The 14,787-nt window shown below is 41.2% G+C and overlaps 1 pseudogene; it reads right to left on the bottom strand.

Annotated features, from left to right (window-relative positions):
• Nucleotides 1-2,280, bottom strand: part of LOC111978952 (cadherin-2-like) — an 85,246-nt pseudogene extending 82,966 nt beyond the window's left edge.
• Nucleotides 2,281-14,787: the final 12,507 nt, after the last annotated feature.

Below are 14,787 nucleotides of genomic sequence, written 5' to 3'. Positions count from 1 at the left end.
GTAGCGAGGACTGCAATTAGGATAATGAGGCCAAAAGGGTTAAGCATTAGCCAAGGAGCATGGCTAGGTAAGAACAGGCCCCATTTGTCTCTGTGAGGAGAGAGAGGGAGGCCCAGGCTCAGGCCCAAGCCCAGGCAATGGTTGAACGCTGGTTGGCCCCCTTATCATACTCTGCTCTGGTTTAACAAGATGCTTTCAAATTCAGGAACGGTGAAACTAGCCTARAACTCCTAACACCCCTACTAAACAGTAGGGGTGAACGTCTCTGTGTGTCAATTCCTGTGTCTACTCAAACACTACATCATCATCCTCATCTCTTCCTTTTTCTCCTCCCCCTGCCTCGCTTTGTCTCTGATTTAAAAACAGTCATGTRGTTTCGGATACATTATATTTCTGCCATTGTTAGAATAATAAATGATCACCTGCCAAATTATTTATCTCCATCTTCTTTCCAAAAATAAACAAACATTCATTGACACAAATTCAATTTAACACAAATTKAATMTATAAAACATTTAAAATAAACATCGCCAAAAAATAATAAGTAAGCCTAAGCTATTCAGAGTTGAGTTTAAATAGATTCCCTGATTGTGTACAAGCATGTTCAAATCCGATCATACATATTGGGTGGGCACCAGTCGACCCCATCTTCCCAAATACACTTAATCCTATTTCTTTAGAAAGACCGGACCTGAAAAGAATGTGAAAGGAGAAGAGTTCAGAAGAAAAAAAGCATTGTGTGTATCCGTGCCACTTGCCATTAATCAGCGGAATTTGACTGGAATATGCTGGGGCAGGAGGGGGAGGTGTAGGGCTGCCTTTCTCTCACTGCATTATCAGGCAGAGCACACCACGATGCATATAACAGCATTGTTCACACACTAGTTCTTCTAAAAGTATGATATCTCGTTTTGGGGGGAAAATAAATAGGCCTATATATATTATTAGACTGTTTCTCATATTAGAGCTTAATCATTTTACTATTTTGGCCATTAAAAGAAAATGTTCCTTAATTATAATGTTATAACTCAAATAAGTAAGTTAGGACTAAATTAGTAATTAAAACAAATTATTGCGAAGAAACCAGAATATGCAGAATTAGCTATAAAATATGATAAATAGCCTAGAAAACTGGATTAGGCTACGTTGATACTTTAAATTCTGCCTAGGCACAATAAGCAGCTGACTTGAAGGCGATTTGTGGGTCGGAAATCAAACATTAACTCAGCATTGTCCCTGGCAGAGTTTGTGGATTCCACTAACCTAGTGAAACTCTAGATACGATAAGTGCACCGGTGTGTGTAGCTGTTGTTTGCACTGATAGCCTKTTTACAAGACAGAATGGGCCATTGCCTCGAGGCTCATTCCGTGTCCGTTAGGAATAAATAATGGTAGGTTTTTGTAACCCCGCGGTCCGGGGAAATTATTCAAGTAGCTGGCCTGCATCAATAGACCTTAACTTTGTAACCATATAATGTTTTATCGTGAAAAGGTTACAAATGTATCCAACAAACATGCATGTATAGGCAGGCTATCATCATCTCAGCAAGTTAAACAATATATATACTTAAGAAACATTGCATTGTTTGATCACCATATGGACGGAATACCCTAAAAGATAATACTATGTTTAATAGATTATGTGGGTTAGATTTATTTTAATGAATTTACTCTTGATACATTGTAGCCAACACAAAAACATCTTTTGAAGAAGGGTAGCTTTTTAAATGGCAAATCATCCCATCCTTCAAATAGACCCTAGCGGTTTCGGCTACAATAACCCAGGGTTGATCTTCATGCAATATCAATCTACTACATATTGTCATTATTTGTTGACGTGTCACATATGCAAGTTCCCAATACTGGATGCATTAAATCTAGCAACCATGCAAAACATGCCTATGTAGCCTTTTTTCATAGTGGAGAGGCGAGCCATAATGGAAAAGCCGGCACGTTACCCGACAGATCACAGCAGAAGCATCGTCACTGAAAACAAGCACTAGTCCTAGAACTGTCCTGTTCAACTCAACAAAACCGTTCCGCAGACACATTACCTGCAAAGCGGCCAAGAGCGTGAGGAGAAGCAGTCCTCTGCCCTRGTATAAGTACATGGGTATGCCGGTTGTAATGTATTTCCCCTTGCAATCCGTGATAAATATCCGTAGGCTATGTCTGCTGCAGTATGGATGTAGTGGTGAAATCAAACGTTCCCTGCTTACAACAAAGGTGGCAGCGACAGCAGCATGTAGCCTAGCAGCCTCCCCTATCCACTCCGTGCTCCGATCTGAGATCCCCGCCTGGTACTGAGGCTGCTACTCCCTCCCATGCATGCAGTCCCTCCAACAGAACAGAATAGACGCTGTCGCTGTGCCAGGACAGGATCTCTCATTGTCTCTCCCTACTGGTCAATTCGCCAATTTCACTAAACACATTTTGGCTCCTTGAGACTCGCTCCTTCCACTCGATACTCCTCCTTTCAAAAAATAAAAATAGATTCTCTGCGATTGCTTTTTGTTAATACTTCTAATGAATGATATGTACCCATTGATTCATGAAGAAAATAACTTTTAAATACCTCATGCGCTTGGTTTAACTGTTGTACCCCATTATAACCCCCTCCCCCCGAAAAAGCTTGGTTTACTCCATTGTATGTAAACAATGTTATTGTAAACAAACACTATATCGACTCAGAAGATGGTTGAAAATATCATTTTGATATCATTGATGGTCAYTGCTTGTATCCATGTCTATTAGTTTGATTATGGTTACATTTCTCAAGCCCCATTCCTGAGCTTTTTACCTGATTGTTTCAACTGCTGATTAGCCCTTTAAAGGTCGGCATCATCATTCTATTTACCAAGCAAAACATTTTAAGATGGCGCTGACAACACAGTCACCCTGTTTCTAGCTCTTAGCCAATTTGCAACTTTCTAGTATTATTACCAACAGCCAACAATAACTGTAGGACATTAGAATGGCAGTCACTTACCAGAAATTCAAGCAGAAATTCTACTTCCCTGATCTGGATCCTTTGTTTGAACTTCCCTAAGGGAGCTCTATTCATCCCAGTGGCTGCACCAACACGCCAACCCTGGAGAAGAGGAAGAATAAGTGGGGCCCTAGTCAGACTCAGGCGGCGTGCATACCATCCACCACTTCTGAGTATATTGCTCGCTAACGTTCAGTCCCTGGACAATAAAGTAGACAAGCTCAGGGTGAGCTCCTTCCAGAGAGACATCAGGGATACTCTGTTTTACASAATCATGGCTCTCTCCGGATATATTGTCCCCGTCAATTGAGCCCGCGGGGTTCTCCATCCAWCGAGCAGACAGGAAGAACTTTCTGGGGAAAAAAGCAGAGTTGCAAACCGTAGTCTGACTTTTTTATGGCGGTTTTGGAGCAGTGACTTCTTCCTTGCTGAGTGGCCTTTCAGGTTATGTCGATATAGGACTCGTTTTACTGTGGATATAGATACTTTTGTACCTGTTTCCTCCAGCATCTTCACACGGTCCTTTGCTGTTTTTCTGGGATTGATTTGCACTTTTCTCACCAAAGTACATTTATCTCTGGGAGAACGCATCTCCTTCCTGYTATGATGGCTYCATGGTCCTATGGTGTTTATACTTGCGTACTATTGTTTGTACAGATGAACGTGGTACCTTCAGCGGTTTGGAAATTGCTCCCAAGGATGAACCAGACTTGAGGAGGTCTACCATTTTTTMCTGAGGTCTTGGCTGATTTCTTTTGATTTTCCCATGATGTAAAGCAAAGAGGCACTGAGTTTGAAGGTAGGCCTTYAAGTACATCCACAGGTACACCTCCAATTGATTCAAAGTTTGTCAATTAGCCTATCAGAAGCTTCTAAAACCATGACATTTTCTGGAATTTTCCAAGCTGTTTAAAGGCACAGTCAACTTAGTGTATGTAAACTTCTGACCCACTGGAATTGTGATACAGTGAATTATAAGTGAAATAATCTGTCTGTAGACAAATGTTAGAAAAATGACTTGTGTCATGCACAAAGTAGATGTCCTAACCGACTTGCCAAAACTATACTTTGTAGTTGAAAAACGAGTTTTAATGACTCCAACCTAAAGTGTATGTAAACTTCTTACTTCAACTGTATATACAATTTACGGACACAGTACATTTTACAATAGTTATCTTTTGTTTGTTTTTAGTCCCATCCTTCAGCTATCCTCAATCCTTCCCATCTATCTCTGAAGACCATTCAGTTTTGATTTATACTTGCCATGTCTTTTTCAACTGTGTTGTTTCACAAAAGTTCTGAACCTATATACATTTTGCAGACACAGTATATTTTACATTARTTATCTWACTCTTTRTACTTACATGGAATTAAACAATTGCAACATACATATTTTAACTCAATTCAATGTACTACACAGTATTGGAGAAACCTAAATGTAAAATTGATTAGACATTTCAAATAAAGGATTTTAGTTGGAAGCAAATGGAACAGTGGAATGCCTTACATTGTTTACTGTGTAACTGCCTAAACTGGGTTAGAGATCAAGTTGAATGACCTGTTGATCATTCGCCTTGCATTTTGTAAAATTGCTTCAGTTTATGTAATCTAATCTAATCGAGAGTGGGATCAAAATGTTCCATCTCTTTGATTAAGGCTGTCGCAGTTATCTTCTGTCAGGGGGGAGATGAGGAGGAGAGYGGTGAGGGGAGGTTAGGGGGGAGGAAAGGAGGAATCCAATTATGACTCAGAGCATTCAATCAAGCTATATCACGTTTCAGATTTCATAAAGCCACTTTGTGCCTATGAGAACTGTGTATGCAGCATATTTCTACTGTGGGCTGCCATTTATGAAAATAGATTTAATACTAATAAATAATATAAAACTGCATGCAGTCTAAAGTGGAATATTATTATCAATATGCTGTTCTGATTCAGAATTGGAATCTGCTCTCTCAATATCATACATGCAGAGACTTGAGGTGAGGTGGTGACTTGAGGTGAGTTGTATTCTACAGATGGAGACTAGAGAAGGTGGGTATCTATTGTTCTCCGACCAGTGTTATGTAGAGGTGTCTGGGTAAAGAGAAATAGCACTGCTTTCAGGCCAGCTGTAAGGTTGCTGTATGAGACATGTGGCCCATGCTGCTGACACTGCTGTTGACTCCTGTAAGTGCAGGTGTCTGGGGGGCTGGTGACTTGGGGCCGGGGAGGCTGGTGGGGGCTGGTGGCCTGGGGGGAAGCCCTTGACTCCAGGCCCATTTCTCCACGGTGGCCTTGATCGCTCCGAGGGAGAAAAAATGGCAGAGGTCAGCAGCACCTTTCTAACACTTACACACCTCTGCATTTTTTCATGCTGACTATGTTTGTTACAGAGACTAGGAACTGTACGTAGTAGTAGTATGTAGTTTTCCCATGTGTGCTTGTTCTATGATGTTTCTGTCYGTGTAGGTTGACATTTTATTGAATACAAATTATAATGTGTCATGAATGAGTGCCTCCTTAGGTAATTAACAAACCTCTTCCCCAGGCTAATTGCTACGGTAAAGTGGTCGAGACTAGTAAAAACAGACAACCGCTTTGAATGGATAGCTATCATAACACCCCTTTCCTGCAGTCAAATGACCAAATCGCTCTCTAGTGGCCTCATGGGTGGGATGTTATTAATATTTTTCATAATTTAATCATTAATTAACATTATTTCTAAAAACTTGAAGAAAATCTGGTGTTTCTATGTCAAGTGGTTTTGTTCTATTTCAGCCTTTTGGGATGTATATAAAGTGTAATATTGAGATGCAAACTCAAAACTGAATCCATTTCAACTCTATATCTGACATGGTACAGGTGTCTTTTTTTTTAAGCTCATAACCGAATACTTTTGTTTCAAAGTAGATTTGTTTAAGACTACTAAGATACACTGTGTGACCKTGATTTAGCCCACTGCAGTAAAAGCGCTTTTGATTAATGGTGTTCCTATAGCCCATCTCTTCAACAGAATGCCAGTCCTTTTGATAGAAAGCACACATTTTTTGACCCCTCTCTAACTTTGGCTAAATAGCTCGTTAGCCAATGGCATTCCCTGACGTGTCAAAGGTCGCCCTATAACAAATGAGTCAGCTGAGAGGAACATCGAAGCATTCAAAGCAGCTATCAATTCCAATCAAGCTTCATTGTTATGCATTCAATAGAGCCCTCTTAGGACCACAGTAACACTGTGATTATTTGTTTCTGCTGCCAAATCGGCTCTTTCAATCTTTTATGCCATTTGAACAATAGGGCCAAATAGAGTTGTGCTGTATAGTCTGTCTGTTCTGTCTTAGTGGTGGGATATTGTGGTTTTCAAATGTTTTCACCACTATCACTGTACCCAATCTCTGTCCTAAAGCATACAGTGGTGGTCGGTGGCGTTTAAGATTAGGGAGGACAAATTGTYAGGTTGCTACAACCTAGACTACAAATGAAAATGTATAACGTAGGTGCACAGGTCGAGATACAAATTGGAGTAATCAAGGTGACACATTCAATACTGTATTGCATACTCTTGCTTGCATCTAGCTGATCTGGGGATTACAGTTTTTAACAATCACTCTGGCACTAATTTCAGAACCTTGTGGTCATTTTTCAAAACTCTAGACACAAAACTCAAAACGGTCATTACTTGTAACACAGGCTGTCCAATGTTCAGAACATTGCATTGTGCATTCATATCGTTAAAGAAACCTTGCACTTGCAGAATCATTGGTTCAAATAACTAATTTATCATGAAATACCATAGGACCATTCATTTAGATCACCCACACACAAGATACCGATAGTTTCACTGTGTAGTTGTTCGTACAATCATTAAATATTGTAGTACAAAATATGTGATATATGTTTCATTATGCTACTACACTTAAATACATCACTGTAAAATGACTAGTAGAGASAATACTACAGACACAGTGGAATCATTGAACAAAATATGACATTTATTGATGAAATACAATAAAATCACAACATAGGTTTCTTTGAATCAAAGCAAAAATAATTAGCTACAAAAAAAAGAAYAAACAGTTKAAGGTCAACTGCAGTGTTCCTCACCTGGCTTACTGTAAAAAGAAAAACAAAAGATTGATTACTGTACTTCTATATTTCCATCAACCCTGTCTTGTGGATTTGGCCACAGGTTCTCCTCCACATGACAATGGATGTTTTCATTAGCTAAACATCTTGGGAAGAATCTTCGGGCATGGCGAATCCAGGCCTGACACTGGTCTGCCGTGATGTCATTGCATGCATCATCCATGGCCTGGAGAAGGGTGGCTTATTCGTGAGGGCGCCTACCATTTACCTTCCACCTCCATGTGGAGAAAAATTCCTCAATCGGGTTAAGAAAAGGAGAGTATGGGGGTAAGCACAGGGTGGTAAATTGTGGATGGGCCTGAAACCATGCTTGCACCATTTGAGCATGGTGGAACCTGACATTATCCCACACAATGACATAGGTCATGCCATCAGCTCTACAGACCCGATTTAGCTCATCAAGGACGGTTACATTCGAACAGCGAATCATGTAGCTGCCTGCAACTCAATATATASAGTATATAGAGTAGAGAGCTTTAGATGTTGTTTGACCAAACATTAGAACGGGCAAGATGRGTAATCTAAGCAACTTTGACCYTGGTATGATTGTTGATGCCACACATGGTGATTCCAGCATCTCAGAAACAGCTGCCTTCCTGGGATTTTTACGCACTACAGTCTCTAGAGTTTACAGAGAATGGTGCGATAAACTAAACACATTCAGTGAGCGGCAGTTCTGTGGGCAAAACCACCTTGTTAATGAGAGAGGTCAGAAGAGAATGTCCAGACTCATTCAAGCTAACAGAAAGGCCACAAACGCTCAAATAACAGCTGTTTAAAACACTGGTGTCTCTTAACGTACAACACCGTGAATAATTCAGGCTGTTGTGGAGGCAAAAGGGGTGTACCTAATAAAGTGGCCGGTGAGTGTACATTAATGTCAAATCTGAAAACATGGTCTGGAAAAGTGGTACATGGGACCATAGAAACTGTGTCTGATAAAGAATGATGATGAAATATTACATCCATAGATAATGAAGTCCAATTGGTTCATGTTCCACGGTAAATGGTGTCAAAGGATCTCGTTATCCTGAAACTTTCATGATCTAAACATGGAATATTCTTCGTCAGTTTCCGTAAAACTATGCATTAAGAGTAACGCAACAGTTACTTATCATTTTGAGCAGTTGTATCAATTGATAGTTAGATCATTGTAATGAAATGAATAGACAGTCATTTCAGATGTAATGTGTGAATTGCATTTTGAAATGGTAGTACTTTGATGTTAAATTGTGTGATTTTGAACAGGTGATTTAGTTCAATGAACAAATGATCTTAGCTTTATGTGTATTGTATCCAAGCAATTGGAAAAAGTGTTAAGAGTCTTGACAAATTATCATTTTGATCATTGGTTGTCAGTTTTGTGTCTAGAGTTTTGAAAAATGACATCAAGGTTCRGAAATTAGTGCCAAAGTGACTGTAAAAAACTGTAATCATTAGTCCAAACAGTTGCAAAACATTTAGTGTTGCAACTAAAACAAGAGTTTCTATTGGACTTATTCAGGTAGGTCCCTTTGTTCCATTTGTTTCCATTTCAGAAACGTTTTGCAACAGAATCGGAGGAATGAAAACACCTCTGATCACCCGCACACACAGGTCAATTTCATAGCAGCCACATACAGCGTCATCACTTTGCTCATTGTATAATTCTTTCCCGCATCCACGGGCTCTTCTCCTCTCATCTTTTCCCTTCGTTTGTGGACTTCACACAACAGCTGTCTGTGACCAGGAGCAAAAACCTCCTCAAGCCAAACCTTCACACCATAACTTCTAACTGCTACACAGCCTACATTGTTGTCATCATATTACCGTTATTGTCGAAAAACAGAACAGTGTACAGCAAGCAGTTTAGCAGTTACACCGGCAGGTCTGGTGGAAATAAATGTATAAAACTGAAATCTTACCAATACTTGGAAGAGTCACAGTGTTAGATAGCTTAAGCCAGCTAGCTAACATAAATAGCACTCCTCTCTGTTTGATGCATTGGCTAGCTAAATAAGTGAAAGGTAAAGAAAGAATATATAACAATATATAGCTAGCTCTCTCTCTCGCTCTCTCTGCTGCTTCTCCTTAATTGTTTGTTCCAAACTGTTTAACTATTGTCTTTCTTTCTTTTTGAGTCAACTACTCACCACATTTGATGTACTGCAGGCATAGCTAGCTGTAGCTTATGCTTTCAGTACTAGATTCATTCTCTGGTCCTTTGATTGAAAATGTTGGTTCATACTGTAAGAGCTCTGATAGGTTGGAGGACGTCTTCCGGAAGTCGTCATAATTACTGTGTACGTCTATGGAAGGCGGTGTGAACCATGAGCCTCAAGGGTTTTGTGTTGAAGTCAATGTACCCAGAGGAGGATGACACCATGGCGCTACCCTAGAGGGTGCTGTTGATGCTACTGTATACCTTCATTGCAAAACAGTGTGTTTTAATGAGTTATTCGGTGACATGTGAATATATTTAGTATAGTTCTTTCTAAAAAATATAACTTTCTCAATGTTTCACAATTTTTATATTTCTGATATTCACTGAGTAGGATGGTCCTCTCCTTCCTCGTCTGAGGAGCCTCCACAGGTCACCCCATGTTTCAGTCGCCAATATATTTGAATGATTACACCCGGTTATGATGGATTTGTGGCTCGTTTTTATGGTCTACGGTGTGGCCTGAGATAAACCAATAATTGCATTTAAAATCACAAAGTATTTTAGTGCCATATTTTTCCTGGCTGTACATCATATCTAACTTCAGCACCAAGTGTTCATCGTAATTCCTTGTGAAAAGAAGTGTCAGCACATCAGAGCATTGCCTTGTCCACAAACAATGTCAAGATGTTGCTCTGGTGTGTGTATGTGTGTGTGTGTGTGGTGTGTGTGTGTGTGTGTGTGTGTGTGTGTGTGTGTGTGTGTGTGTGTGTGTGTGTGTGTGTGTGTGTGTGTGTGTGTGTGTGTGTGTGTGTGTGTGTGTGTGTGTGTGTGTGTGTGTGTGTGTGTGTGTGTGTGTGTGTGTGTGTGGCCAAATCTTGCTGCTATGTGCTGGTGTGGCACTTGGGTGTAATAGCGATTGATTGGCTGATTAGGGAGGACCACTCAGGAGAGACCAAGGGAGAGCAGTGTCTGTCCTTAGAGATGAAAGCCATGGCTATTGATTTAAATGGTGGCTCGTGTGGCAGGAAAAGTGTTTGTTGACTTGTTTGTTTGCTCATTCATACATTCATTCCATCACCATCATTTCTTCAGGTCAATCCAGCAAAGCGTTGACTGTTGAATGCTTTAGTTTTCACTTTACCGGTAGCTTGGTGTTCATACATTGATTTGTTTGTTTCTTTGCTCATTCATTAATTATCCGTTCATCTGTTCACCCATTCATTCATTGACACTTTGGTGTTTGAAGGTAGGATGTATCTTTAAGGGCTGCTGACTAATTCTATCAGTGGGAGACATTTCAGTTTGAACAATCTATCCGGAGGAATTAAATTTGTACTTTTCTGTCTGAAAGTTTCAACGAGGACAGAATATACTGACACTGTGCTCTATACTACAGTAGAGGACATGAGCAGTGAAAGCGTTTGAACAAGTTTCTATTTCTCTCTCCAACACAAAATGAAAAAAAAGAGAAATGGCTCCGCTATTTTGCTGTGAGTTCTCAGAGTGAGACAAGAATGTATTTTTACAGAGCATGATCTCCCAGCACACAGCAGGTCAAATGAAGAGCCAAGTCAATTCAATGAACCATCTTAATGCTATTGGAGCATTAGTTTTTCTTCTTTCATATACTAATCCTTTCGTCATGATGCCTCTGAAGGGGATTCTGACTGAATTATATTTGTACATCCACACCACACACACACACACACACACACACACACACACACACACACCACACACACACACACACACACACCCACACACACAACACACACACACACACACACACCACACACACACACACACACACAACACCACACAAACACACAGAAAAGTCCATTTGAGGCTCTAAATTAAATATCCACCTCCTCTCCCAAACCATTTGCATACAATAGGAATGCCACCCCTCTCAAAGTGATGCATGGTCTGCTAGTCCCCACTGATGCTCTCTGCAACAGGTCTCATTGGGCATAAACAACATTGACCAAGCCATCATCATCACTTAAAGGGGTGCAATATTCCATTTGCCATTCAAATATGCATGATACTTGTGGACCTGTCTCGCTCTCTGGCTGGAACCTGAGCAGTTCTCGAATCTTGAGGATTGAAATCCATTCCCTCTCATTGCTATTGATCTGGGAAGAGACAGACTGTCATCCCTTGCAAGTCTGGACTCTCTGATTTAGGATGGGACCATAAGCCTGTCTGAGCAACAAAGCCCCGCGATGGATTTATACCATAGTCAGGGTGCTGGGCGGATCCAAGATGTCCACCCAGCTGTATCTGTCTCACTGGGCTTCCTCTGAGACAGAGCTTAGGGTTTTCGACTGGAGACACTTTGGGACTGATGAGACACGGTCTGGAGTTTAATCACATAAGTAATGGGATTAGAAATGAGAAATTAAACTAAAAAAGGGCTTTGTTTTCCCCTGTTTCTCCTGTTTTCAAAGGACATAGCTTGAGACTAGAATTTCTAAGTATGGCTAATGAAAACCATTAAAGCTCTCACATTCCCAATACACCAAAGAATTGTTGAGATGAACGGATAGATAGTTCACGTGAAATTCCATAAGGTATTGAAAGATTGGATGTAAACCATGGTTATTGATTAGAATGGTTCCATTACATCACAACGTTCAGTTGATTTGATCATACTATATTGCCATTTTTAATGAGGGAGTTAGGTAACGGCCAATCTACCCCATATCCAGTCAATTCTGGCATTTAGATGGCATGTCAGGGTTTTTGCTTTTTATGTTTTATTAAGATACTTTGAAATTGCAATTTTCTACATAACACCTTCAAACAATTTCAAACGCTTCATGAATACTCAGCAGGTTATCAAATATGCTTAGATGCTGTTTTTCTTTCATTAATTCAGAACACATACATATTTTCCACTTGAATTATGGGTACGCTGAGAACAGAGCTACATTATCTGAGTATCATACTTTGTGTGTATAGCGAATTGTTGCTCTTTGCGGTACTCTTGTTTGAAGTGTACCCGGGGACAGGCATTGCCAACCACCTTTTCACAGAAACACCTATATTGGCTTGTCTTCACTCTCTCCAATTAGTATAACATAGACTCTCATTACTCACAACACGATTGAACATTTCAAACACAAAAGAGGATGGATATCAACTACAGTAGTGTTATGATCTTATCTTTGGATAACTGTCACATTTAGTTCGTAAAGCTCATGGTGTGTGTGTGTGTGTGTGTGTGTTTGTGTGTTGGTGTGTATGTGGTGTGTGTGTGTGAATGTGTGTGTGGGTTTGTGTGCATGAGTGTGTGTGTCTATTTGGACATGGTTTATAATGTAAGGTTGAGGCAGCCTGGTTTCAGATGTAACTCTGGCATAAAGAAGAAAGGCACATGCTTCCAACACAGCAGATGTTAGTGGCAGGTTGCTTGGAGCAAAGGTTCCCTCATTTGGCCAGCTCACGAGGTGATCATTAAACATATTGCATCATATTGCTTTACTCTTGGACTCAGTGTGAACACAGCACCAAATGTACTCTCTGGGCAATTCCACTGTAACAGAGTGATGCTGAGACTGAGGTTGCTCACTTTCAAATGTATGTTGAACAAAAGCCAACGATTGCAAAGTTAAAATCTGAGTCTCAGCATCCTTCTGTCAGCTAATTTCTTAATGAGTGTTTGTTTTATGTATCTTTCTAAACCACTTTTCAGTGTGTATGCCTTGATTTCCCAGAGGCAAAACATGAAAATGCATGGAGGTATGACACCTTACACACCATTATGATGCAAGAACACTGCAAACGTATACCTCCCACATGCATATACAACAGACTCACTGCACTGTGCCATTACACCCACATGTGACAAAACACAAGCCACACTGTCTCTAGGAACTCTATGACAGTTTCAGGGTACTTCTCAAACATCCCAAGCTGCATTGGGCTTTTTCTAGCGCTATATCTCAATTTACCGGTCAATGACAACACATCGCTAGCGCTAGGTTGTGGATAGTTTTATAGTGTTAGTGTTAGTGAACCAAAAAAAGTTTGATTTAATCTCTGCGTTTTCACAAAGTTGCCACTGAGGGAGAAGGGTTGAGGATCACTTTTAGTCTAACTCTGTGTTTTTTAGTGCCGTTCAATTTCCCTCTCACCTTGGCTTTTCTCTGAGTCTAATTGGGTTTCATTGATTTATCCGCTGTGACGCTGGCTTGGCACCAGCCTCTGCTGACCCTGCAGAAAAATACCAACCCTGCCGTCTAACAGCACTCTCTCTGCTCTGCTCCGCTCCCCAAACACACCATATACAATGAGCCATGAATGATTGTGTCAGAGAGCTGGAACCTCGTCAACCTGCCTGCCGCTCTTGCTAGCTCCCAGTAGTCCCACACATAACACACAATAGAGTATGGAGATTAGTGTCTCTCTCTGAGAGAACCACAAATGGCTCCGGGGGTTGGTAGGGGGTGTTGGTGTTTGTACTGTAGCTTACCTTCTGTTCAGGGGCTCTTGTTTAGAGCTTTGGCGGTCTAGGTGGAGGACGTGAGGCCAGGTTGGCTGGTTGTCTGGTTGTGTGAGGACCCGGGGACACGACCACAACCAGTCATAAGCAGCCTGACTAAAATGTGTGTCACCTTGAGCTCTCTGGAGGAGGTGTCCGGACACACACCCGCTGGGCCAGACAGGGTGTGAAGAGGGAGGGAGAGAGGACAAGGGTAGAGTGGAAGGAGAGATTTCTGGTCGTGACAAGTGCGACTTCAGGGCTGAGAGAGAGCGAGCTGGGTAATAATCTGAAGAAGATTCACACCTAGAACTTTGATACTGTCTCTGTCCCAAATCCCCCCCCCCCTGTCTCTCTCTGTGTCTCTGTCACTCTCTCACTTCCCTCCCTTTTTCTCCCTCTCTCTGTCTCTCTCATGCATTATAAAGTGGCTGATGATGACAATGACAGCTCCTCAGGTGTACACTGTACCGGATTTGTTGTTCTGCTCACAGCCATAGCAGCCCCCCTCTAACCACCTGCGTTGGCACGACACACACACACACACACACACACACACCCACACACCACACACACACACACACCCACACACACACACACACACACACACACACACACACAACAACACACACAAAACAAACACAGCTGCTGTGTCAGCGGGACGCTTTGGCTAGAAGAATGGGGATGTTCACTTTCTACATGGATCTGTTTTCACACACTGTAGGGGGTGTTCATCGAGCCATACACCCATCATGGATATCCTGCTTCACTTCTCTGTTTAGACAAACCACAAATGCTAATCATTTACATTCAACTCATACCCAACCCAACTTTGAACAGATTTTTTCAGTTATAATACACAAGGTACGGCGGTGCTCAGTGTAAGCTTGGTGTGAGGTGAATGAGGATCATTGGCCAGTCAGACAGTCAAATGGAGAGAGACAGCCTCCTCAGGTAAAGAGGAGTCTTTTCAGCAGGTTTGTCGGGGTGGCTCCTGCCTGCCTCCTCACTGAGTCATGTGAGAACATAAACCTGAGCCATCCT

This window comes from Salvelinus sp. IW2-2015, linkage group LG19 (genome assembly GCF_002910315.2).
Source record: "Salvelinus sp. IW2-2015 linkage group LG19, ASM291031v2, whole genome shotgun sequence".
Classification (NCBI taxonomy): domain Eukaryota; kingdom Metazoa; phylum Chordata; class Actinopteri; order Salmoniformes; family Salmonidae; genus Salvelinus; species Salvelinus sp. IW2-2015.
This window is presented reverse-complemented; position numbering and strand designations above follow the sequence as displayed.